Source organism: Heterodontus francisci, chromosome 5, assembly GCF_036365525.1.
Source record: "Heterodontus francisci isolate sHetFra1 chromosome 5, sHetFra1.hap1, whole genome shotgun sequence".
Taxonomy (NCBI): Eukaryota; Metazoa; Chordata; class Chondrichthyes; order Heterodontiformes; family Heterodontidae; genus Heterodontus; species Heterodontus francisci.
In genome coordinates, this window is record NC_090375.1 from 55,422,388 (window position 1) to 55,447,877 (window position 25,490).

The 25,490-nt window shown below is 43.5% G+C and overlaps 1 protein-coding gene across 5 annotated transcripts in view; it reads left to right on the forward strand.

Moving 5' to 3' along the window:
* Positions 1–1,094: 1,094 nt before the first annotated feature.
* The window catches only part of LOC137369848 (ALS2 C-terminal-like protein), a 179,869-nt gene continuing 155,473 nt past the window's right edge, over positions 1,095–25,490 (forward strand). For all 5 annotated transcript variants that reach the window (XR_010975026.1, XR_010975027.1, XM_068031458.1 and 2 more), the window contains exon 1: positions 1,095–1,210. The gene's annotated coding sequence lies outside the window, so the exon portion shown is untranslated. The remainder of the gene's footprint in view (positions 1,211–25,490) is intronic.

The window sequence follows — 25,490 nt, forward strand, 5'->3', positions numbered from 1 at the left end:
AATGTTATTAGATGTTCAAAATGGGGTTAGACAAACCGTATCAGATGGGGAGCTGTTGTTTAAGTGATTTCAGTTTTACTGTAAAACCCATCCTGAACTTAGGAATGGCTCCCCAAAGGCTGTGGATGCTATGTCAATAGAAATGTTAAAACTCAGATTTAGATTAGTCAACAACGACAATCTGCATTTATAATATTGCTTTTAATGTAATGAAATATCACAAGTTGCTTCATAAAAGCACACTCGGGTGAAAATTGATACAGTCAAAGGAGACGACATTTGGGCAGGACACAACTGGTCCTCCTCACCCTCCATGGAAAACCAAAAAAGAAATAAACGTAACTGTCTGGGCCTCTTGCTCGGATCTTTCTTCCTGCTGGTTGGCCTGGCAGAAAAACCACAATGACGTTGCCACGCAGGCCTCTGGACTTCATGTCCTTTTCCACCATGTCAGAATAGCAGGTTAAAATCAGAACCTGCAGCACGAGAGTGGAGCAAGATTAAAACTTAAGCCAATGTCTGAATCAGAGAGTGGTCCCAGCTGGACAAAGGAAGTTTACCAGTGCTCGAAGTTTCATGGTTGCAGCGGGTTTAACTCCAGCAGAACCATGACATAGGTTTTGGGGGAATATCCCCAAGATTTAGCTCTCAACAATAGGGTTCCTGTGTATCTTGGTGGACAGTGTGTATACAATCCATAATCAGGCACAGAGAACTTACATATGTGTAGATTTCTCTGGAGCTTGGTTTGGAGACGCTTTGTGAGATTTCTGTGAAGACCACACCTAGACTGACGCAGTAATACTGACAACATGCTTCTTTGTTTACCATGTTCTGTATGCATCTGTGTTGGTTCTCTGAGTACCATGCATATTATGCACACATACAATACAAAGGATACGCTAGCAATAATGCAAAGGTAAACCTGATTGAGAATCTTTATTCAACTGGTAAACAGAGATTAATTCATTCACAGGGATGTTTCCAGATTCTGGGAAGGTGCAGCACTCATTGCTATGGTTACCAGGAATTCATGCAAAGCAACCTGGGAGAGGAGGAGCCTGATTGCTGAACTGTACTTCCTTACTGATGTAGTTTACACTACACATGAATAGTTCTGGTTTCACAACCTTAGTTTGCTCTCAGTACTGTCTGTCTGACAGGGTAGATGTGAAGCATTGGGTCAAACAGGGTGTTGCAGCAACTGCAGGTAAGACAATGGGACTTACTTATAAAAATTCTTGACACTGTAATAATTCTGCAAGGACATTTTTTCCTTCTAAAGTAGTTACTAGATTTATTCTAAAAGAAAGAATTCTTCTCGACAGGCTGTTTTGGGGGAAAAAAAATCTAACTTACGGTTCAAACTGTTTTGAGTTTAACATCTATTTTGCCCTGGCTGGCTGAGTCTGTCAATTGCTCGGATAGTCTGTCCTTGGCAAGCATTCCAATGCTGCTGAATCAGCCCTTCTTTTTTTCCTGAATTTTTGTTCTCTCTTGCTTAATAATTGAGCTGAGACAATGAAAACTTGTTGCAACGTAACTCTGCACTGTGCTGAGATTTGCAAACCAGTATTGCTGACTATAATGGGAAGTTGAGAGTAGGAGGGGAATCACCACCCATCTCTTCATGTTGATTTGCTTCTCACTCCCCCATCCCTTTGCCCCATAAAGCTCAGGCACTTGCTTCATGGAACTATCCTCAAAATCCATGGAAATAAGGGCATGTGTTCAGCAATTATATTTGACCTTTTTTGTATGAAACATTCAAAGCTGCACTGCTAACAATTTAGCGCTGCAGTGAGACATTGGAATGTACCCAACAGTAGCAAAAGAACCTGGAACAATCCCAAGAAATGGTAAAAATGCTCAGTGCACATTGCTGGGAAATGTATGCACTACTATATTCGGCTCCTGGCAGGAAAGAGTGTTTCCCTTGAATAAGGAACTACTATTACCCACTCTCGCAATCTGATTCCTTGCAGATAAAATGTTTCCAAACCATATGTGGTCCTTTTTCAAAAGTGGAAAAACTTAACTCGAGTGGAAACGCACAATCCAAACTACCAAAATAGCCAAGGCTCAGTGACGCACTCTATTCTCTGAGCCAGTAAGTTATGGGTTCAAGACTCCAGAGACTTTAGCACAAAGTTTAGGTGCTGTCTTTATGATGAGACATTAATCTGCAGCCCTGTCTGTCCCCTCAGATGGACGTAAATGATCCCATGGCACTGTTTTAAAGAGCAGCCGGGGTATTTTCCCTGGTATCCTGGCCAATATTTATCCACCAATGTTGCTGAATATCTCAGAATTGTTCCAGCACAGGAGGAGGGCATTCAGCCCACAGTGTCTGTGCTGGCTCTCCAAATTTACCCAGTGCCACTCGCCCACCTTCTCCCCATCGCCCTACATTTTCTTCCTTTTCAGATAACAATCCAATTCCCTCTTGAGTGCCTTGATTGAACCTACCTCCACCACACTCTCAGGCAGTGCATTGCAGATCCGAACCACTCACTGCATGAAAAAGTTTTACTCATGTCGCCGTTGCTTCTTTTGCCAATTACTTTAAATCTGTACCCTCTGGTTCTCAACCCTTCCACTAATGGGAACAGTTTTTCCCTATCTACTGTCCAGACCCCTCATGATTTTGAACATATTATCTAGTGTTATGACTAGGTGAGAAAGGTGTCTAGGGTCCCCCCTCAGCCTTCACCTGGTTTTACTGTAACAGGGTTTAATTTCAAACACGCTGTGTTTTGAGCTCCCAATTGGTGAATCCTTGTTCACCGCTTTCCAATTATAAGGCAAAGAAACCAGCACAAACAGGCTTTCTTGGGTTTAAAGAAAAAAAGTGAAATTTATTAAAACTTAAACTCTAATTCGGTTAACGCCTACAGATACACGTTGCGCCCATGCTGGCATGCATACGCGATACACACATGCAGATAGGGACAGAAAAGAGCAGAAGAAAAAATAAAGTAAAAATAAAGTGGATAAGTTTGAGGCAATCTCTGAGGAGGGTTTTTTGTTACTGTGCTTCGAGCTCGCTGTACAGTCCTTGATTGAAGATATGGTCTTGCTTTTCGTTGGGGCCCAGTATTCTTCTTAAACTTTGTTCCCTGTAGGAGAATTTTCTGTCTCTTAGGGTTCACGTGTCTTCAGTGGGTTTTGGAGTTCAGTGAGAAAGAAATGGGAGCAGACAGGAGGAGAGGAGGTCTTTTCCAGTCCAGGAGCAAAGAGCTTTCTGCCAGCTCAAACGCTGTCTCTACAATTCAAAACTCCCCAATTTGGCCAGCAGGGTGGTTATGTGACCAACTGGTTTGACCGCGTCTGTTCTGTGTATTGTACGGGAGCAGGTCATAGCTCCTTTGTTCCAACACTGTCTGCTAATATGCAAAAATGTCTTTCCGGCCAGGGGCCTGGCAATTTCTTGTAACAGGCCTTCTCTTCATCCCAGTTATTATTACATTGCAGTTTGTGGGCCCTTACTGTGCACAAATTGGCTGCTGTGTTTCCTACATTTCAACAGTATTGCATTGGTTGTGAAATTAACCAGAACAAGTTGCCACAGGCTTTGCATAGAAGGTTCTCTTTTAAAAGATATTGCATCAGCTCAGGGAGATGGGAACTGGGGATGTTTGATGGTATTTGAGGTGTTACTTGAAAATACTTTGTATATTTAAAAACTACATAAGGGCTGCTATTCCATATGATCAAAGCCATTAGATAACAATGACCCAGTAATAATTCTGTTTATTTACAATTAAATAAGATTCCATCCCTTTTTCTGTAAATAAACAAAAAAAAATGCAAGTGGGCTTGAGGGGATGTGGTTTTGATATTTTGGATGTGGCACCCTGGTAAATGCACCTGGGAATCTTCGTTCTTGATACTGACTGTTCACCTTTCTGTTCAGGTCAGAATGGATTTGCTAAGTGTGTCAAAAATTCACTACTTTCATCTCAGATCGCCTTGTGTTTGCAGGGTTTCTTTTCAGCTGTTTGTAACCTTCTCCAGCCCCACAAGCCCTCCGAGGACTCCGCTTTCCTCCAACTCCGGCCTCTTGTGCGTCTCCCACTCCCTTCATCACACCAAGGGTGGCTGTGCCTTCGGCTATCTAAATCCTGTGCTCTGGTATTCTGTCCCCTTTTAAGACACTTCTTTAAAATACTCATCTTTGAACATGCTTCTGGTCATGCTGTCCAATATCTCCTCCTTTGACTCTCCATTTTCATCTTTTGTGTTCCTGTGAAGCACCTTGGAATTTTTACCAAGTTGAAGGTGCTTTATAAATGCAAGTTATTTTCCTTGTGCGTGTCTCTCCCTGGCCCTTTAATGCCTTAACTGTTTGTATATTATTTTCTGTTTTCCAATGTCCTTCCATTGCATCATTGAGGTGACCTTCTCAAGGGCATTTAGGGATGGGCAATAAATGCTGGACTGGCCAGCGACGCCCACATCCCGTGAATGAATAACAAAAAAGTTTTACATAATTTTACCAGTTTCCTCTATTTCTAATAAGCAGTGCTGAGGCATTAATCCATTATCTTCCTCTTTTTGTTGGACATTTTATTTCTGCTATTAACTTGGTTTTCATTTCCAATGACCATAGAACGTAGAATGAGGCTATTAGACCCTCTTTGAAAGAGCTACCCAATTAGTCCCACTCCTGCAATTTTTTCCTTTCAACTATCTATCCAGTTCCCTTTTGGAAGTTACTATTGAATCATCTTCCACCACCTTTTCAGACCGTGCATTCCAGATCACAACACTCTACATAATAGAAACAAATTCTACTCGACTCCCCCTTTGGTTCTTTTGTCAATTATTGTAAATCTGCGTCCACTTGTCACTGAACCTCCTGGAAACAGTTTCTCCATGTCTACTCTATTACCCCTCATAATTTTGAACACTTATTAAATCGCCCTTTAACCCTCTCTGCTCGTACAAGGAACGCACAAAGTTAACATGGAGGTGCAACAGGCTATTAAGGAGGCAGATGGCATGTTGGCTTTTATTGCAAGGGGATTGGAATACAGGAATAAAGAAGCCTTACTAAAATTGTAGCGGGCTTTGGTGAGAACGCACCTGGAATACTGTGTACAGTTTTGGTCTCCACATTTAAGAAAGGATATACTTGCATTAGAGGCAGTTCAGTGAAAATTTACTAAGTTGGTTCCTGGGATGAGGGGGTTGTCCTATGAAGAGTAAATAGGGCTTATATTCTCTGGAGTTTAGAAGAATGAGAGGCGATCTAGTTGAGCCACACAAGATTCTGAAAGGGCTTGATAGGGGAGAAGCTGAGAGATTGTTCCTACTGGTCAGGGAATCTGGAACATGGGGACACAGTCACAGGATAAGGGGCCAATCATTCAGGACTGAGATGAGGAGAAATTACTTCACTCAAAGGGTTGCAAATCTTTGGAATTCTCCACCCCAAAAGGTTGTGGATGCTGCATCATTGAATATATTTAAGGCCGGGTTAGATAGATTTTTGGTCTCTCGGGGATCAAAGGATATGGGGAGCTGGCAGGAAAGTGGAACTGAAGCTCAAGATCATCCATGATCTTATTGAATGGCGGAGCAGGCTCAATGGGCCATATGGTCTACTTCTGCTCCTATTTCTTGTGTTCTTGTGTTCAAAGGAGAACAATCCTACTTTCTCCAGTCTCTCCACTCCCTGAAGGGTCTATCAATATATGTCTTTTTATAAATTCTGACAAGTGCATATTCTGTTCTTATTTCAGATTTCCTGAACTTGGTTTCTCCCCCCCCCCCCCTTTTTTATTTGCCTTGGTTACATTTGTTTTTCTGGTAGTGTCAAAGATATGTCGGATACCTTTGATGAATTGGCTTGGAAGAGTTACTGACTGAACCTAACTCTTACTATTAACCCACAACAGTGGGGTTTGCCATTTCAGCTGTGCTAAACGCATATATTACTTTGATGAAAAAGCATTTGGCAAACTTTTTACTGTCCGTTTAACAAATGATATGAGGAAAAGTGGATTGAACCATATAAATAGGTCAAATAAAAGACGGCGTTGTGCTGCATTGCTTTCTTCAAAACAAACACAAACATTTTGTTATACGCTTCCTTATAAAGATGGTGCCCTGTCATTCCAGAAATGAAATGAAAAAATAAATGGGCAAATGCCAATTCTGTAATAACATTCCCCACATTACAATAGTGACTATGTTTCAAAAGTACGTTATTGGCTGTGAAGTATTTTGGGATGTTCCAAGGATGTGAAAGATGCTGTATAAGGCAAATTCTTTCTTTTCTTGAAGTTACAGAAAATGAAAGAAATATGAAAGCAGAGCCATTGGCATCTTAAAAAGAAATCTTGGCATTTTGGATGAGCTTATTCATTTTGATGAACGTTGTCACCTGACGAATGACCTCTTTCAAATGCTGACTGGCCCGCTTATGCCAGCTCCTATTGGGCACAGCGGCGCTCTCTAGACAATTGCACACAAAGATGATAAAACAATTTTCAAAAAAACATAAATTGCCATCAGATCTAAGAACAATGAAATTCTTTGCATTTACTGTTATAAGTGTTACTCTTTTTTGGAGGAGGATGTATAATTTTATGGTCCTGGTGAGAGATTCCTATCATGGGGAGCATTTCCCATTTGAGGCACCCATTGTCAACGTTAAGTGTGAGACATTGCACTTTGAGATGCTGAGTAAATCTCCCTCTACACTGCCTGAGTCATGTTTTACCCTCTAACTTCTTAAAAACAATTTCTAATCTAACATTCCTTTTACTTCTGGCTTCTGTGAGATTGTCAATTATGGGCTGGTTTATTAGGATTGCTGCAAATTAATTTCCTATTGGACTCTTGCCAAAATCAGATAAAGGGCTTTTACTCAAATTTGTTTTAACTTGTAATCAGATACCATGGTTTAGCTTTGTTAAAATGGACTTGAAACCTATGTGGTTGGAGTGATAAATGTCTTATCTAGAATGAAGCATAACTGAAATGAGGTTACGAGGTAGTGAACCAATTGAATCAGCTAGCAAGGATTTTTTAAAATAGCAATCAATGGGATAGAAAAGTGAATGTATCTGATACAAAAACAAAATGCAGCAGATGCTGGAAATCTGAAATAAAAACAAAATGCTGGAAATACACAGCAGGTCTGGCAGCATCTGTGGAGAGAGAAGCAGTTCACGTTTCAAGTCTGTGACCTTTCATCAGAACTGGGAAAAGTTAAAAATGTAATGGGTTTTGAACAGGGGCTGGGGGAGGGTGGGAAAATGAACAAAAGGGAAGGTCTGTGATAGAGTGGAGGGCAGGAGAGATTAAATGACACAAGGGTTGATGGTGCAAGGCCAAAGGGAATGGTAATGGGACAATTAAAGAAAGAATAGATGTGTCTAGAGGAGCTGTGAATTGCAGGATCACATATAGCTGCCACCTGAAAGCGATAAAAAGGAAAAGAGAAACAAGAGAAAAAAAACAAACCAACAAAGAAAAAGGGAACAAAATGGGGGCATAGGTTATGATATAAAATTGTTGAACTCAATGTTGAGTCCAGAAGGCTGCAAATTACCCAGTCAAAAATTGGCTGTTCCTGAGCTTGTGTTGAGCTTCATTGGAACATTGCAGGAGGCCGAGGACAGGAATGTCAGACTGGGAGCAAGGTGGAGAATTAAAATGACAGAGGACCAGAAGCTTGGGGTCATGCTTGCGGACTGAATGCATTTGATGTCGATTATATGGATTTTCAGAAGGCAAAGAAGTTACAACATGGAAACAGGCTATTTGGCGCAACCAGTCCATGTCAGTGTTGAGAACTATTTGCTCATGTGATGTGTAATCACATTTACTCACCCTGTTTCCATATCTCTTCCATAACTTTTCCTTCATCTACCTATTCAATCTAATCTTGAATGTTAACATAGTTTCTGCCTAATGCTGGAAGTAAACTCCATATGCGTCACAACCCTTGTGTGTGAAGAAATTTCTGTTGCCCTCTGTTTTAAATCTCTTACATTAAAACTTATACTTATAACATCTCCCCCCCCCCCCCCCCTCCACCCCACCAATTCTTCAAGGTAGGTCCTTAAGGCATTCAATACGGTATCTCTCAAAAGGCTTGTTGGAAAGATGCAAGTCTATGAGACAGGGGGAAATGTAGTTTCAATGGTTGATGACTGAGTGTGTTAGACTAAGTGCCTGTTGATCAGATTGGGGAAAGGTTGCAAGAGGTGTCAGTGGTGGGTCCATTTTATTCTCCATACATAAAGATGATTTGAACACAATCTTGAAATTTGCTGACAAATCAAAAGTAGGAGATTTGAAAAATAGCCAGGAGTATTGTAAAATGATTCCAGGATCAAATGTGTAGGTGGAAAATGGAGTAATGAGATTATGCATTTGGTGGGCAGATGCTGAAGGGTATGGATGAACAAAAGGCCACCAACTATCCAGAGGACAGGCAGGGATTAATCAGGGATAGTCAGCATGGCTTTGTCAGGGGGAGATCGTGACTAACTAACTTGATTGAATTTTTCGAGGCAGTGACTAGATGTGTAGATGAGGGTAAATCAATTGATGTAGTTTACATGGACTTCAGTAAGGTTTTTGATAAGGTCCCACATGGGAGATTGGTTAAGAAGGTAAGAGCCCATGGGATCCAGGACAATTTTGCAAATTGGATCCAAAATTGCCTTAGTGGCAAGAGGCAGAGGTGATGGTCGAGGGTTGTTTTTTGCGAGTGGAAGCCTGTGACCAGTGGTGTACCACAGGGATCGATGCTGGAACCCTTGCTGTTTGTAGTGCACATTAGTGATTTAGACGTGAATATAGGAGATATGATCAGTAAGTTTGCAGATGACACGAAAATTGGTGGTGTCGTAAATAGTGAGGTGGAAAGCCTTAGATTACAGGATGATATAGATGGGCTGGTAAGATGGTGGAACAGTGGCAAATGGAATTTAATCCTGAGTAGTGCGAGGTGATGCACTTTGGGAGGACGAACAAGGCAAGGGAAAATACAATGGATGGTAGGACCCTAGGATGTACAGAAGGTCAGAGGAACCTTGGTGTACTTGTCCATAGATCACTGAAGGCAGCAGCACAGGTAGATAAGGTGGTTAGAAAGGCATATGGGATACTTCCTTTATTAACCGAGGCATAGAATATAAGCGCAGGGAGGTTATGATTGAGCTGTATAAAACGCTAGTTCGGCTACAGCTGGAGTACTGTGTACAGTTCTGGGCACCACACTATAGGAAGGATGTGATTGCACTGGAGAGGGTGAAGAGGAGATTCACCAGGATGTTGCCTGGGTTGGAGCATTTCAGCTATGAAGAGAGACTGAAAAGGCTGGGGTTGTTTTCCTTGGAGCAGAGAAGGCTGAGGGGGGACATGATTGAGGTGTACAAAATTATGAAGGGCATTGATAGGTTAGATAGGAAGAACCTTTTTGCCTTAGCGGAAGTGTCAATAACCAGAGGGGAATTGAGGAAAAAAAATTTCACTCAGAGGGTGGTTGGAATCTGGAACAGACTGCCTGAAGAGATGGTAGTTTCAGGAACCCTCACAACGTTTAAGAAGTATTTAGATGGGCAATTGAAACACCGTAACATACAAGGCCGAGAGCCAAGTGCTGGAAAATGGGATTAGAATAGTTAGGTGCTTGATGGCCGGCCAAGACACAATGGGCAAAAGGGCCTGTTTCTGTGCTGTATAACTCGATGACTCTATAGTCAATGAACCAGAATTTAGTAAGTTATATTTAACAATAGCCAAAGAGCAATGACTGTCCACGGGTCCTTGCTTTCCCGAAACTGCTGGACTCTAGGCGACGTTCTGTCCTCTTTTTTAATTTTCAAAATATACTTTATTCATAAAAATCTGTTTAAAAAAAAAAATACATTACCAGTTTCAAACAGCACCAAGTCAAAAATTACAAACAGTGCAAAGGTGATCCGTTTCCTTCAATACAATCAGGAGTTGCCTCACAACCCTTCCATTTCATTTGTCATGCCAATTACAGTTTTACATTTACAGCAAATAAAAATATTTTTCCGATACAGTTCGAGGGGTTTCCCATGGATCCGGCCCCTCAGTTTAGCTTGGTGGGGGGACTTTGCACTGTGGTCTTTCCCCATTGAGCCTTTGCTGCGGCTGCCCCAAGCTTTAGTGCGTCCCTCAGCACGTAGTCCTGGACCTTGGAATGTGCCAGTCTGCCACATTCGGTGGTGGACAACTCTTTGCGCTGGAAGACCAGCAAGTTTCGGGCAGACCAAAGGGCGTCTTTCACCGAATTGATAGTCCTCCAGCAGCAGTTGATGTTTGTCTCAGTGTGCGTCCCTGGGAACAGCCCGTAGAGCACAGACTCCTGTGTTACAGAGCTGCTTGGGATGAACCTCGACAAAAACCACTGCATCTCTTTCCACACCTGCTTTGCGAAGAAACATTCCAGGAGGAGGTGGGCAACCATCTCTTCCCCACCACAGCCACCACGGGGGCATTGTGCGGAGGGGGTGAGACTTCGGGTGTGCATGAAGGATCTGACGGGGAGGGCCCTTCTCACCACCAGCCAAGCTACGTCTTGGTGCTTGTTTGAAAGTTATGGTGATGAGGCATTCCGCCAAATGACTTTGACGGTCTGCTCGGGGAACCATCCGACAGGATCCACCGTCTCCTTTTCCCGTAGAGCCTTGAGGACATTCCGTGCAGACCACTGCCTGATGGACCGGTGGTCAAAGGTGTTTTCCTGCAGAAACCGCTCCACGAAGGATAGGTGGTACGGCACAGCCCAACTGCATGGAGCGTTCCACGGTAATGTGACCAGGCCCATCCTTCGCAACACCGGGGACAGATAGAACCTCAGCACGTAGTGACGCTTGGAGTTTGCGTACTGGAGATCTACACACAGCTTGATGCAGCCACACACGAAGGTGGTCATCAGGATGAGGGCCATGTTGGGTACACTTTTCCCGCCCTTGTCCAGAGATTTGAACATCGTGTCCCTCCGGACCCGGTCCATTTTAGATCCCCAGATGAAGCGGAAAATGGCTCGGGTGACTGCCACAGCGCAGGAGTGGGGTATGGGCCAGACCTGCGCCACGTAGAGCAACAACGTGAGCGCCTCGCACCTGATGACCAGGTTCTTACCCACAATGGAGAGAGATTGCTGCCCCCATATGCCCAACTTTTGTACCTTGGCTACTCGCTCCTCCCAGGTTTTCGTGCACGCCCCGGCCCTTCCGAACCATATCCCCAGCACCTTCAGGTAATCTGACCTGACGGTGAAGGGGACAAAGGATCGGTCAGCCCAGTTCCCAAAGAACATGGCCTCGCTCTTGCCGTGGTTGACTTTGGCTCCCGAGGCCAGTTCGAACTGGTCGCAGATGCTCATCAGTCTGCGCACAGACAGCGGATCCGAGCAGAAGACGGCGACGTCATCCATGTACAGGGAGGTTTTCACCTGAGTGCCTCCGCTGCCTGGGATTGTCACCCCTCTTATATTCTCATCCTTCCTAATACACTCAGCAAAGGGTTCAATACAGAAAACAAACAAGACCGGGGAGAGAGGACAGCCCTCTCTGACTACAGATTTGATCGGGAAACTTGCCGATTCCCACCCGTTGATTGAGACTGTGCTACTGATGTTTGTGTAGAGCAGTTGGATCCAATTACAGATTCCCTCCCCAAACCCCATTTTGTAAAGCACGTCCATCATGTAGGTGTGCGATATCCTGCCAAAAGCCGCCTCCTGGTCCAGGCTGATGAGGCAGGTGTCCACCCTCCTGTCCCGTACGTAGGCGATCGTATCCCTGAGTAGTGTGAGACTATCCGAGATCTTCCTGCCGGGTACAGTACAGGTCTGATCGGGGTGGATCACCAACTTCAGAGCAGACTTGACTCGACTGGCTATGACTTTGTGTTCTACCCTCTGTTCCTCTTCTACTGGTCTTCAGTAGTAACTAGATACCTCAGATGAACTCTGAGGATTGTTATACAGTTCTAATCACATATTCTGGTGCTTCAGCCTCTGGTCTCATGCATTCTTTATTGGTCTTAGTTGCTTTCTCATATGTCACTAATTACTTTTTTTCTTGATGACGAAGCCCCTTCCCCACGCTACATTTTCAGTCGAGCCCAGCAATCTGGTTAATCATATTCATGATTTCTCCTACCATATTTGGTAAAAGTAATTAACTTTAACTCTTACCATTCATACCATAATTAATACAATCAATAGCCCATTCACAGTTACATCAGTAGACCATTACAATAATAGTGGCCATTTCCTGCACTACGGTGGGTGAAATCTAAGGCATGCAGATGGAGCTTAAATTGTTCTTTGGTAACGCGATTAAAATCAAAAGTATGCCAACAGCCTCGTCATTCTGAGTCAGTCTTTTCTTGTCCCCACTGTTCGTCAGTATCTGAATGCCTGAACCATAAAGTCCAACTCAATCATTTTAAACTGTTCTAATTTCCATTTAATCATTCTGAATTGTTCTAACTTCTTTCCTTTTGTCTCTATAAATATCTAGTTTCATCCAACATACTATCGCTAATCATCGCATTACATCCTTTTTTGCGCCTAACCTAATCAATGCAGCTTTCCACATACTGGTTAACTCTTTGCTTACTAAAAGAACCTACAATAGTCGTAGGCATATGTCCATTTCAGAAGACGATGTACTGTGCCTGGGGTGTATGTCACTTCTGAGTTGAACATTGTCTGTGTGGCTGTGGAGGCTGACTCGTGAGTGGCAATCCCTGCCACAGCTGGTACAGATGAATATCATTGGCTTAAGGACGACTGATGTCTTTTTCCTTCTTCCAGGCTCTCTTCCACCATCTGGTCATTGCTTTTGTCCTGTGCTTTCTCAAAGCCTTTCCTAACTGCCATTCTCCAGGAACTCCGGTCATCAGCAAGGACTTCCCATGCATCGACTCTGATCCCGGTCAGCTCGAGGTCTTGCTTGGAGACATCCTCGTATCACAGATGTGAGCAACCTGTTGGTCTCATGCCAATAGCAAGCCCGCTGTAGAGCATCTTTTTGGGGATGCGGCTGTCATCCATTCGGCGGTCATGATCCAGCCAACAGAGTGGCCCCTGACTCCAGGGCAAACATGAATTAGAACATTACAGCGCAGTACAGGCCCTTCGGCCCTCGATGTTGCGCCGACCTGTGAAACCATCTGACCTACACTATTCCATTTTCATCCATATGTCTATCCAATGATCACTTAAATGCCCTTAAAGTTGGCGAGTCTACTACTGCTGCTGGCAGGGCGTTCCACGCCCCTACTACTCTCTGAGTAAAGAAACTACCTCTGACATCTGTCCTATATCTATCACCCCTCAACTTAAAGCTATGTCCCCTCGTGTTTGCCATCACCATCCGAGGAAAAAGACTCTCACTATCCGCCCTATCTAACCCTCTGATTATCTTATATGCCTCTATTAAGTCGCCTCTCCCCCTCCTCCTCTCCAACGAAAACAACCTCAAGTCCCTCAGCCTTTCCTCGTAAGACCTTCCCTCCATACCAGGCAACATCCTAGTAAATCTCCTCTGCACCCTTTCCATAGCTTCCACATCCTTCCTATAATGCGGTGACCAGAACTGCACGCAATACTCAAGGTGCGGTCTCACCAGAGTTTTGTACAGCTGCAGCATGACCTCGTGGCTCCGAAACTCGATCCCCCTACTAATAAAAGCTAACACACCATATGCCTTCTTAACAGCCCTATTAACCTGGGTAGCAACCTTCAGGGATTTATGCACCTGGACACCAAGATCTCTTTCTTCATCTACACTACCAAGAATCTTCTCATTAGCTCAGTACTCTGCATTCCTGTTACTCCTTCCAAAGTGAATCATCTCGCACTTTTCCGCATTAAACCCCATTTGCCATCTCTCAGCCCAGCTCTGCAGCCTATCTATGTCTCTCTGTACCCTACAACATCCTTCGGCACTATCCACAACTCCACCGACCTTAGTGTCATCCGTAAATTTACTAACCCACCCTTCTACACCCTCTTCCAGGTCATTTATAAAAATGACAAACAGCAGTGGCCCCAAAACAGATCCTTGCGGTACACCACTAGTAACTAAACTCCAGGATGAACATTTGCCATCAACCACCACCCTCTGTCTTCTTTCAGCGAGCCAATTTCTGATCCAAAGCTCTAAATCGTAGATTTAGTGTACTTCTGTAAATGGCACTTTGTCCTGCCAGGAGATGCCCAATATCTGTCTGAGGCAGTGGAGGCGAAAGCTGTTCAGCCGCATTTCTTGGCTTTCATAAATTGTCCAAGCTTCAGCGCTGTAAAGGAGGGTGTTGAGAACACAAGCCTGCTACACGCAAAGCTTTGTATTTTCGGTTAGTTTGCTGTTGTCTGGTCAACTTTGACATAGCAGCAGAGTTGGAAATCCTGGTGTGGATTTTGGCATCAAGGGACAGATATCTGGTGATTGTTGATCCAGGGTACATGAAGTTGTCGATGACCTCCAAAGTGAGGTCGATGTTGATAGAAGATGTAGTCTGTACATCCTGTCCCGTAACTTTGGTCTTCATGAGGCTAATTGTCAGTCCAAATTCCTTGCAGGCCCGGGCGACCCGATCTACAAGCTGCTGCAAGTGAATTTCATTATGGAATGTTAGCACTGCATTATCAGCAAACAGCAACTCACAGACTAGGACTTTACACACTTGAGTCTTGGCATGCAGTTTTGCCAAGTTGAACAGCTTGCCATCAGCTCTGGTACACAGGTGGACACTCCCATTTAAGCGTACAATAGCAGCATGGAGAAAAATATGCCAAAGAGAGTTGGTGACAGGACGCAGCCCTGCTTATTTTCCAAAGCAGTTTGAAAAGTCCATCTCTGCTGATGAGATCAAAGGCCTTGGTGAGGTCTATAAAGGCAATGTAGAGTGATCTGTGGTGTTCGCGGCACTTCTCCCGTAATTGCCACAAGTCAGAAAATCATGTCGACCGTCGATCTGCCAGCTCTGCAGCTGCACTGAGACTCCAGATATATGTGTGACGCCAGGGTCACAGCAAGGCGAGCAAAGACCTTTGTAAGGACATGCCTCAGTAATTGTTGCAGTCGCTGTGATTCCCCCTTATTTTTGTACATGGTGACTATGTTTGCATCACGCACGTCTTGAGGCATGGATCTTTTTCCAACAAAGAGACAAGAGTTCATGGAGATGCTGCAGCAATGATGGTTTTCCACGTTTGATGAATACCATCTTTTCGCAGGGGCTTTACCACTAGCAAGACAGTCAAGAGCCTTGTTGAGCTCTACCATGGTGGACTCGCTGTCCAGCTCCTCCATGACACAGAGGTCTGGAATGGTGCTGAGAGCTACTTTAGTGACAATGTTCTCCGTTGAGTAGAGTTTGAGGTAATGCTCCAGCTACATTTCCATCTGCTTGCTAGGTTCAGTGATGATCACCTCTGTCTTTGTCTTCAGGGAGCTGATTTGGTTACTGCTTTCTTAATTCTTTCATACATCCCTATAGCATCTCTGGATTCAGCAGTAGATTGTATGCTGTTGCGTCCCTAATCATTGCGTGACATCCTTTTATTTTGCACCTAACCTAATCAATGCAGCTTTCCACGTACTACCAGTTAACTCTATGCTTACTAAATGAACCCACTCCATATGTTTAAAGTACAGTACTGAAAATTCATAGTAAAAGGAAAAATATGTAAAGACCCCATATTCCTTACAAACAACAATTCACTTAGTCCCAATCCCCAGCCTTTTCCCTGCAATTTATTTTCCTCAGATAATTGTCCAATTCTCTTTGGAAGGCCTCAATTGAACCTGCCTCCACAACACTTTGAGGCAGAGTATTCCAGATCCTAACCACTCGTTAGAAAAAAAATCTCATATCACCTCTCGTTCTTTTGATTATATAAGTGCCAGTTGTCGTATTCCTAATATTTATTCCTCAACCAACATCACTAAAACATAGCAGTTTGTGGAACCTTGCTGTATGAAAATTGGCTTCTGTTTCCTGCATTATAACAGTGACTCCACTTAAAGTAATCAGCTATAAAGCAGTTTGAAGCATTGAGGTCATTTTAAGCAAATTGCTGAGACATACAGTAACAATGGGGCAGTAATAGTGGGGGATTTCAATACACTGATTTTACCCCAGTTAATAATGTAAACGGTATAGAGGCCACATAATACTTAAAATGCAATCAGGAGAACAGAGTTTTTTTTAACCAGTATGTATCAAGCCCAACAAGAATAGGGGCCATTCTGGTGGAACGGATATCAGTGCGAGAGCATTTAGGTGGTGGTAATTACAGGCGGAATCTTCCCAGTTCCGTAGAGACGTGTTTGAAGGCGGGACCGGGAGCAAGATTGGAGAGAAGGGCATCAGGTCAGTGTGCCGCAGTGTTCCCACACCCCAACAGTCATGCTGGAGATGGTTGAACATCGGCAGTGGCTACCCGCCCAGCAGCAGCGTGTTGCCAATAACGAATGATACGTTAAAAAATTGATAGGTAGCAGCCAGAGAGATATCAGATCTTATCAAAGTCACACAGGCCGCAAGCTATGTTAGCACCTCAGTAGCTCAGCTGAGTCAGCTACAAAGATAACAAAAAGACAAACCAAAGGCCCTGTATCTGAATGCATGTAGCATTCATAACAAAGTACTCAAACTGATAGCGCCCATTGAAGTAAACAAATATGATTTGATAGCCTTTACAGAGACGTGGCTGCAGGATGACCAGGATTGTGTCCTGAATATTGAGGGGTATATGACATTCAAGAAGAATAGGAAGCTAGGTAAATGTGGAGGGGTAGCACTCTTAATTAAGGATGGTATTGGTGCAATAGTTAGAGATGACTTTGGTTCAGGAGATCGGGATGTAGAATCTGTTTGGGTGGAGAGATGAGGAATACTAGGGAAAAGAAGTCACTAGTGGGAGTTGTCTACAGGCCCCCTAACAGTAACTATAATGTAGGATGTACAAGAAGAAATATTGGGTGCTTGTGATAAAGGGACGGCAATAATCATGGGTGATTTTAATCTACGTATAAACTGGCAAAAATAGATGGGCAATAGTATCCTGGATGAGGAGTTCATAGAATGCTTTCGAGATAGTTTCTTCGAGCAGCACAGTCTGGAATCTACCTGAGAGCAGGTTATATTAGACTAGGTTTTGTGTAATGTAACAGGATTAATTAATGACCTCAGAGTAAAGGCACCTCTAGGTAGCAGTGACCACAATATGATTGAATTTTACATCCAGTTTGAAAGAGAGAAGAGTGAGTCTAAGACTAGTATTTTAAACTTAAATAAGGGCAACAATGTGGACATGAAAGCTGAGCGAGCTGAAGTAAACTGGGTTACTTGGCTAGGAGATGGATCAATAGAGAAGCAGTGGCAGACATTCAAGAGGATATTTCAGAATACTCAGGATAAGTATATTCCTCCTATAAAGAAAAATTTTAAGAGAAGGACCCACCATCCTTGGTTAACTAAAGAAGTTAACGAAAGCATCAAACTTAAGGAAAAGGCATATAATTGCACAAAGATGAGTGGCAGGTCAGATGATTGGTCAGAATATAAAGAATGGCAGAGAATGACAAAAAGGTTAATCAGGAGAAAAAAATTAGAGTTTGAGAGGAAGCTACCTAGAAATGTAAAACGGAAGCAAGAATTTCTACAGGTATTTGAAAAGGAAAAGAGTAAGTAAAGTGAGTGTTGGTCCTCTGGAGAGAGAATGAGGAGTAGATAATAAGGAAATGGCAGATGAAATGAACAAATATTTTGCTTCTGTCTTCACTATAGATGATACAAAAACATTCCAGTAATAGCTATAAATCAGGAGATGGAAGGAAGAGAGGAACTTGGTGAAATTACAATAACCAGGGAAGCGGTACTGACCAATGTGATGGAGCTGCGGGCTGACAAGTCCCTGGATCCTGATAGGCTTCATTCTAGCGTCTTAAAAGAGGTGCTAATGAGGTAGTAGATGCATTGGTATTAATTTTTCAAAATTCGCTAGATTCTGGAAAGTGTACATCAGACTAGAAAGTAGCAATTATAACCCCTCTATTCAAGAAGGGCGGGGAGTGGGGGGAGGCAGAAAACAGGTAACTTATAGACCATAATAAAAACAAAAAATGCTGTAAATACTGAGCAGGTCTGCCAGCATCTGTGGAGAGAGATGCAGAGTTAATGTTTCAGGTCAGTGACCTTTCATCAGAACTGGCAAAGGTTAGAAATATAACAGGTTTTAAGCAAATAAAGCAGGGGTGAGGCAAAAGATAACAAAAGGGAAGGACAGAGGGTCACAGAGAATAACTGACCAGAAGGTCATGGAGCAAAGGTAAAGGGTATGTTAATGGTGTGGTGAAAGACAAAGCATTAGTGCAGAGAGGGTGTTAAATGACCAAATAATGAACAGCCCTGGCAAAAAGCACATGGCAGGCACTTTGTAAAAAAAAAAATGAAAGATGAACAAAATAAAAGAAAAAGAAAAAATGAAAAATAAATCTAAAAATAAATAAGGGGGCCAGTCATGCTCTGAAATTATTGAACTTAATATTCAGTCCGTTAGGCAGTAGCGTGCCTAATCGGTAAATGAGATGCTGTTCCTTGAGCTTGCGTTGATGTTCACTGGAACACTGCAGCAAGCCCAGGACAGAGGTGTGGGCATGAGAGCAGGGGGGTGTGTTGAAGTGGCAAGCGATAGGAAGCACAGGGTTATGTTTTCGGACTGAGTCACCCAGTCTGCGTTTGGTCTCCCCAATGTAGAGGAGACTGCATTGTGAGCAGCGAATACAGTATACTACATTGAAAGAAGTACAAGTAAATCGCTGCTTCACCTGAAAGGAGTGTTTGGGGTCTTGGATAGTGAGGAGAGCAAAGGTAAAAGGGCAGATATTACATTTCCTGCGATTGCCTGGGAAGGGGACAAGGTGTCGGGGGTAATGGAGGAGTGGACCAGGGTGTTGCAGAGGGAACGATCCCTTTGGCATGCTGACAGGGAAGGGGAAGATGCGTTTGGTAGTGGCATCACGGAGGATGAGCCTTTGGATGTGGAGGCTGGTGAGGTAGAAAGTGAAGACAAGGGGAACCCTGTCATGGTTCTGGGAGGGAGGGGAATGGGTGAGGATAGAGGTGCAGGAAATGGGCTGGACACGGTTGAGGACTGTTACTTCTTTATGTTGTTTCTGGTTCCCAGATGTTGGAAAGAATCACACTTTAATCTTGGAGTCAGTCTGGTATATAACAGCACCATGCTCTGTGCTGTCGTGCCTGATTCTTGTGTTACATGTAACATGACTCCCCAGTGCAGCCGTGAATGAGGCCCCCCCACTATAACAATTAAACATACCAACTAGTTCCTAGCTAATTAGTTCCTAACACTTGACAGTTAGTATAACAATATATACATATATAACATCCCTCTTTCTTTCAAACATAATGCCTCTATATCAATATAACTGTCAATATAAATAAAAAAGATTATCATCCGACTTGTGGAAATAATCTGAACCCCTTTTTAGAATCTTTTATAGCATGTATTTTTTAAAAAATTATTCACGGTATCACTTGGGTGGTAAGATGTTGTGCCTCCATCTTGTAGATTTGGCATTTGTTGCTCTCATTGGTAAGTTGGCATGCTGCACTGGTGATGTTAATGTTGTCTCGCTGGATAGTGATGTTTCCGGTGTTGTTGATGGTCTTTTCTGTTGTTCCAGCTCAGGTGTAGGTTGAATATGGATTCTGTTCCTTCTTATTTGGTTACCGGTTTTAATCTCAATGATATATGACCTTGGAGTCTCAGCTTCACAAACAATTTTTGCTGGGCTCCAGGTTTTCATGATTGGATCCTGTACGTGTACAGATTGTTCTTTCAACAGCTCGGGTAGGGATTTAGCATATTTGTTGAAGTGTTGCTCTCCTCTTACCTGTGCTTCAGTGAGTAGTTGTCTCACTTCCTCCTGGTCACTTGAAGGATGTATTTTGCTTGGCAGAGTTGTCTTATATTTTCTTCCATTTAACAGCTCTGCAGGTGATTTCATTTCAGCCTTGAGGGGTGTGGATCGGAGTGACAGTAAGGCCAGGTTTGGGTCTTCCTTCATCTCTTGGCATTTCACATGTGTTCCTTTGACCGTCTGGACATGTCTTTCTATAAATCTGTGTCCCCGTGGGTAGTGTGGTGATGAGGTGATGGTGTTGAACCCATACTGGTCAGCGGATTCCTTAAATTCTCTGGATGTAAATTGGGTGTCATTGTCACATATTAACCTTTCAGGAATCCCTTGCTCAGTGAACAGAACTCGTACTGCTGAGATTATTGTTGTGGCTCTCAAGTCTTTCATCTTGCGGATAAAAGGGAATTTTGAGTAGTAGTCTGCGACTGTGAGATACGACTGTGAGATACCATTCTTGATTATGTGTGAATAAATCGACTCCTACAGTATGCCATGGTCTGGGTGGTACTTCAGTAACTATCATCTCCTCTTTCTGTTGGGAGTTTCTGTACTTCTGGCACACGTTGCATATAGACACCATATTTTCAATATCTTTGTATATGCCTTTCCAGTACACAGCTGATTTGGCTCTGAGCTTACACTTCTCCATTCCCATATGGACTTTGTTTCTTTTGGAGACGTTCTTCCTGCATTGTTTTGGGAATGATTATTCTGGATCCAGCCAGCAGAACACCATCTTCTAGTGAGATGTCATCTCTGATAGACCAGTACTGCCGTATTGCTGGCTGTGTGTGCTGTATCTTATCAGGCCATCCCTGGATCATTTGCTGAGATAGCATCTGTAACTCCTCTTCTTGGCTGGTCTCATCTCTAATTTGACCCAATTTTGGTGGTGTTACGTTCAATAGGTGATGAATCTTTATACTTAGATCTTCTATTTCATTCTTCTCCTGTGGTGACAACTGAGATAGGGTGTCTGCCAGCGCCATTTCTCTTCCTGGCTTATATTTCAGAGTGAAATCATAACTCTGAAGCCTCAAGAGTAACCTCTGCAGTCTTGTTGGTGCTTTACATAGATTTTTCTTGTAGATCTGCCCCAGTGGACGATGATCACTCTCCACTATGAACTTTCTCCTATAGAGATATGTGTGGAACTTCTCACATCCATACACGACTGCCAAAAGCTCACTCTGTATGTTGGCATATCTTGTCTCAGCTGATGTCAAAGCTTTGGACGCAAATGCAGTTGGCTTTACCTCTTGTACCAGGGCTGCTCCCAGTCCCAGTATCTACTTGCAGAGTGACAGATTTGTTAAAATTCCTGTCATGTGACTTTGACCACTGATACTCTACATCTTCTTTCATCAGCTTCCGCAGGTTTGCCGTGTGTTCTGACATATGCGGAATAAAGGAGCTCATGTATTGTAACAGACCAAGGAAACTTCTCAACTCTCTCTTATCTCTTGGGGCTTCCATCACAGAGATGGCTGAGATTCTTTCAGGAGTCGGCTTAACTCCGTCAGGTGTGTACACCATTCCGAAGAACTGGCATTCTGTCACTTTCACAATGCATTTGTCTGCGTTTAGCTTAATCCCAACTTTCCTGGTTCTCTCCCTGGCTTCATGTAGATGGTTGTCATGATCTTTTCTATCCACACCATATATCTGTATATCATCAGCTATGCTGACTGCTCCTTTGCATCCCCTGTATGTCTCATCTACTTTCTGTTGGAACACATCCTGGCTCACTTTGAGGCCAAAGGGTAGACGCAGAAATTTGTACTGTCCAAAGGGTGCGTTGAATGTTGTCAACAGTGAAAATGTGAAACTAGACGCAGAATTTTCACTGACAACATTCAACACACCCTTTGGACGGTACAAATTTCTACATCTAGTTTCACATTCCGGTAGCCATTTCTGGCATCAAGCTTGCTGAAAACTTTTGCCCCTGCCAGTGCTGGTGTGATTTCTTCCAGTGTTGGAATAGGGTAGTGATCCCTATTTATTGTTTGGTTAAGATCTATGGGATCCAGGCAAATTCTTAGCCGTCTATTTGGCTTCTCTCTCACCACGATGGAATTTACCCAATCTGTAGGCTCTGATTCGGGCGATCACCTTCTTTTCTTCCATTTCTTGGAGCTCTCTTTCAGGCTTTCCTTTTAGTTCTATTGGTGCTTTAATGGGGGATGAATCACTGGTTTCATCGCTGGGTCAATGGTGATGTGATACTCAAAATCTTCAAAGCATCCAACCGTCCCATCAAAACACTCTGGGTACATTTGTACCAGATCTTCTATGCTTCTGATCAGAGGGCGTTTTTCAATGTGTTTACTATCTTCAACCCTCAGTGTCACCTCCTTCACCTCATTGTTTACTGAGATAATCTGCAGCTCTTCACATCTGCTCAACCCCAGGATAGCTGGATCATCTGTATCTGTGACGTAGAACATACAGTTAACATCTTTTCCTTTGTGTGTCCCTCTGATTTGGATTGCTCCCAGCTGTCGAATCTCAGATCCCCCAGACGTTGTTTGGTTTCAGAGCACCTTCCCTTGGATAACCATTTTCCTCCAAATTTTCAGGAAAGATCTTCTGGTATAGATTGAGTGGGATGATGTTACTGTGCGCTCCAGTAAAATTTCACCTTCAGGTTTATCATTGTTAGCTTATTTCTCAGCCTATTCCTGATCTGAATGTTTGTGTGAATTTCTTTTCTCTTCTCTGGCAACTGTCACATCCAGACATTTCATGCAATTGTATGGTTCCTATGTCTATCATGTTCTCAAACCCATCCCCATCTTCCAGGGTATGGATGTTTTGGTTTCTTTCACTATTCCTTCACCCTGTTACTCTGGCTCTGGTGACTCATCTACCACCTTCTTGCCTTGTTCTGTACATCTTTTCTCAGTGATTGGTCTTGCTGCAAGCTCTGCAGTTTGATCCATATGCGGGACACTTCCTTCATGTGGTCGCCCACAGCTCCTGCACATCTTTCTCTTTGGTGTACATTCGTTAGTTGTTGTTTCACTGCATTGACCTGGCTGCCTGTCTCTTGGCTTAACCGAAGGCTAGCCATTTATGAGGTCAGAGTCTTCATCTGTCTGCTCGTGGCTTCATGTGCGCTGGCAGTGTCTATAGCCTGCGATATTGTGAATTTGTCCTGTCCGATTAGAGCTTTCTGTACTTCAGGATGTGCAGAACCCTAAATGAGCTGATTTATCAGCCTTTCATCTGTGTCCTTAAATTTACATTTCCTGGCTGCAATTTTCAATCTTCCTACAAAATTGTCAATAGGCTCACCTAGTTCCTGTCAGAGGCCTTGAAATTCATATCGGTATATCCAATGATTTGATTTTGGCTGGAGATGGGTGCAGAATCTTTCAAAAATTTTGCCTGGGTTTCCACTGTCCGCTTTACTTAGGTCCCAGCTGTTAAATAAATGTAATCCTTTAACTCCAGTCCACAGGAGGAATATAGCTGACCCTCTCCGCTTCACTAGTGCCTTTTAGGAAACTATTGGATGCCAAATTGCACTTTTGTTTAAACTTCTCAAATGCCTCTACGACATCATGAGCTCCCCAATTCATGATGGGCTGCAGCAGTGCATTCATTCCTGTACCAGCTGACATTTCGATCTTTTTTTTTAAGAGTTTTCGCACGAGTCACTCAGTTTTTCTGTCTCTCTCTCTGGCACTAATTTGGATCACTTTTCTCAATCTGATGCTTTTAAAAATGATTTACTCACGGACACTGGCTGCCACCATGTTTCGTCTTTATGTTGTTTCTGGTTCCCAGATGTTGGAAAGAATCACACCCTCTGTCGTCTTTTATGGCACTACCAGTGTGCTAAATGGTATAGATTCAGAACAGATCTAGCAGCTTAAAAATGAACATCCATGAGGCGCTGTGGGCCATCAGCAGCAGCAGAATTGCATTCTGCCACAATCTGTAACCTCATGGCCCGGCATATCCCTCACTCTACCATTTTCATCAAGCCAGGAGATTGACCCTCGTTCAATGAGCAATGCAGGAGAGCATGCCAGGAGCAGCACCAGCTGGACCTAAAAATAAGGTGCCAACCTGGTGAAGCTACAACACAGGACTACATGCGGGCTAAACAGCGGAAACAGCATGTGATAGACAGAGCTAAGCAATCCCACAACCAATAGATCAGATCAAATCTCTGCAGTTCTGCCACATCCAGTCATGAATGGTGGTGGACAATTAAAAAATTAACAAGAGGAGGCTCCATAAATACCTCCATCTTCAATGATGGGGGAGCTCAGCACATCAGTGCAAAAGATAAGGCTGAAGCATTTGCAACAATCTTCAGCCAGCAGTGCCGAGTGGATGATCCATCTCTGCCTCCTCCTGAGCTGTCCAGCATCACTGATGCCGGTCTTAAGCCAATTCAATTCACTCCTCGTGACATCAAGAAATGGCTGAAAGCACTGGATACTGCAAAGGCTATGGGCCCTAGCAGTAACATCCTGGCAGTGGTACTGAAGACTTGTGCTTCAGATCGAGCGGCACCTTGAGCCACTGGCATCTACCCGGCAATATGGAAAATTGCCCAGGTATGTCCAGGGCAAATCCGCTTTGGCAAATTACAGCCCCATTGGTCTACTCTCGAACATCAGCAAATGATGTAAGGTGTCATTGACAGTGTTATCAAGCCTACTTACACAGCAGTAACCTGCTCACCAGTGCTTAGTTTGGATTCCACCAAAGACACTTGGCTCCAGACCTTATTACAGCATTGGTCCAAACATTGACAAAAGAGTTGAATTCAAGAGGTGAGGTGAGAGTGACTGCCCTTGACGTCAGCATTTGACCGAGTGTGGCATCAGGTAGCTTGAGCAAAATTTAAGTCAATGGGAATTGGGTGGAAAACTCTGCATTGGTTGGAGCCATACCTAGTACAAAAGAAGATGGTTGTGGTTGTTGGAGGTCAAACATCTCCGCCCTAGGACATTGCTGCAGGAGTTCGTTGCGATAGTGTCCTAGACCAAACCATCATCAGCTGTTTCATCAATAACTGTCCCGCCATCATAAAGTCAGAAGTGGGGATGTTGGCTGATGATTGCACTGTGTTCAGTACCATTCGCAACTCCTCAGATACTGAAGCAGTCTGTGTCCATATGCAGCAAGACCTGGACAACATTCAGGCTTGGGTTGATAAGTGGCAAGTACCAGTCGTGCCACACAAGTGCCAGGTGATGACCATCTCCAACAAGAGAGAATCTAACCACTGCCCCTTGACATTCAACTGCATTACCATTGCCTAATTGCCCACCAATATCCTGGGGTTACTATTGATTAGAAAGTTAACTGGAGCAACCACATAAATACTGTGGCTACAACAGCAGGTCAGAAGCTGAGAATTCTGCATCAAATAACTCACCACCTATCTCCCCAATGCCTGTCCACCATCTATAAGGCACAAATGAGGAGTGTGATGGAATACTATCCACTTACCTGGATGACAACACTCAGGAAGCTCGACACCATCCAGGACAAAGCAGC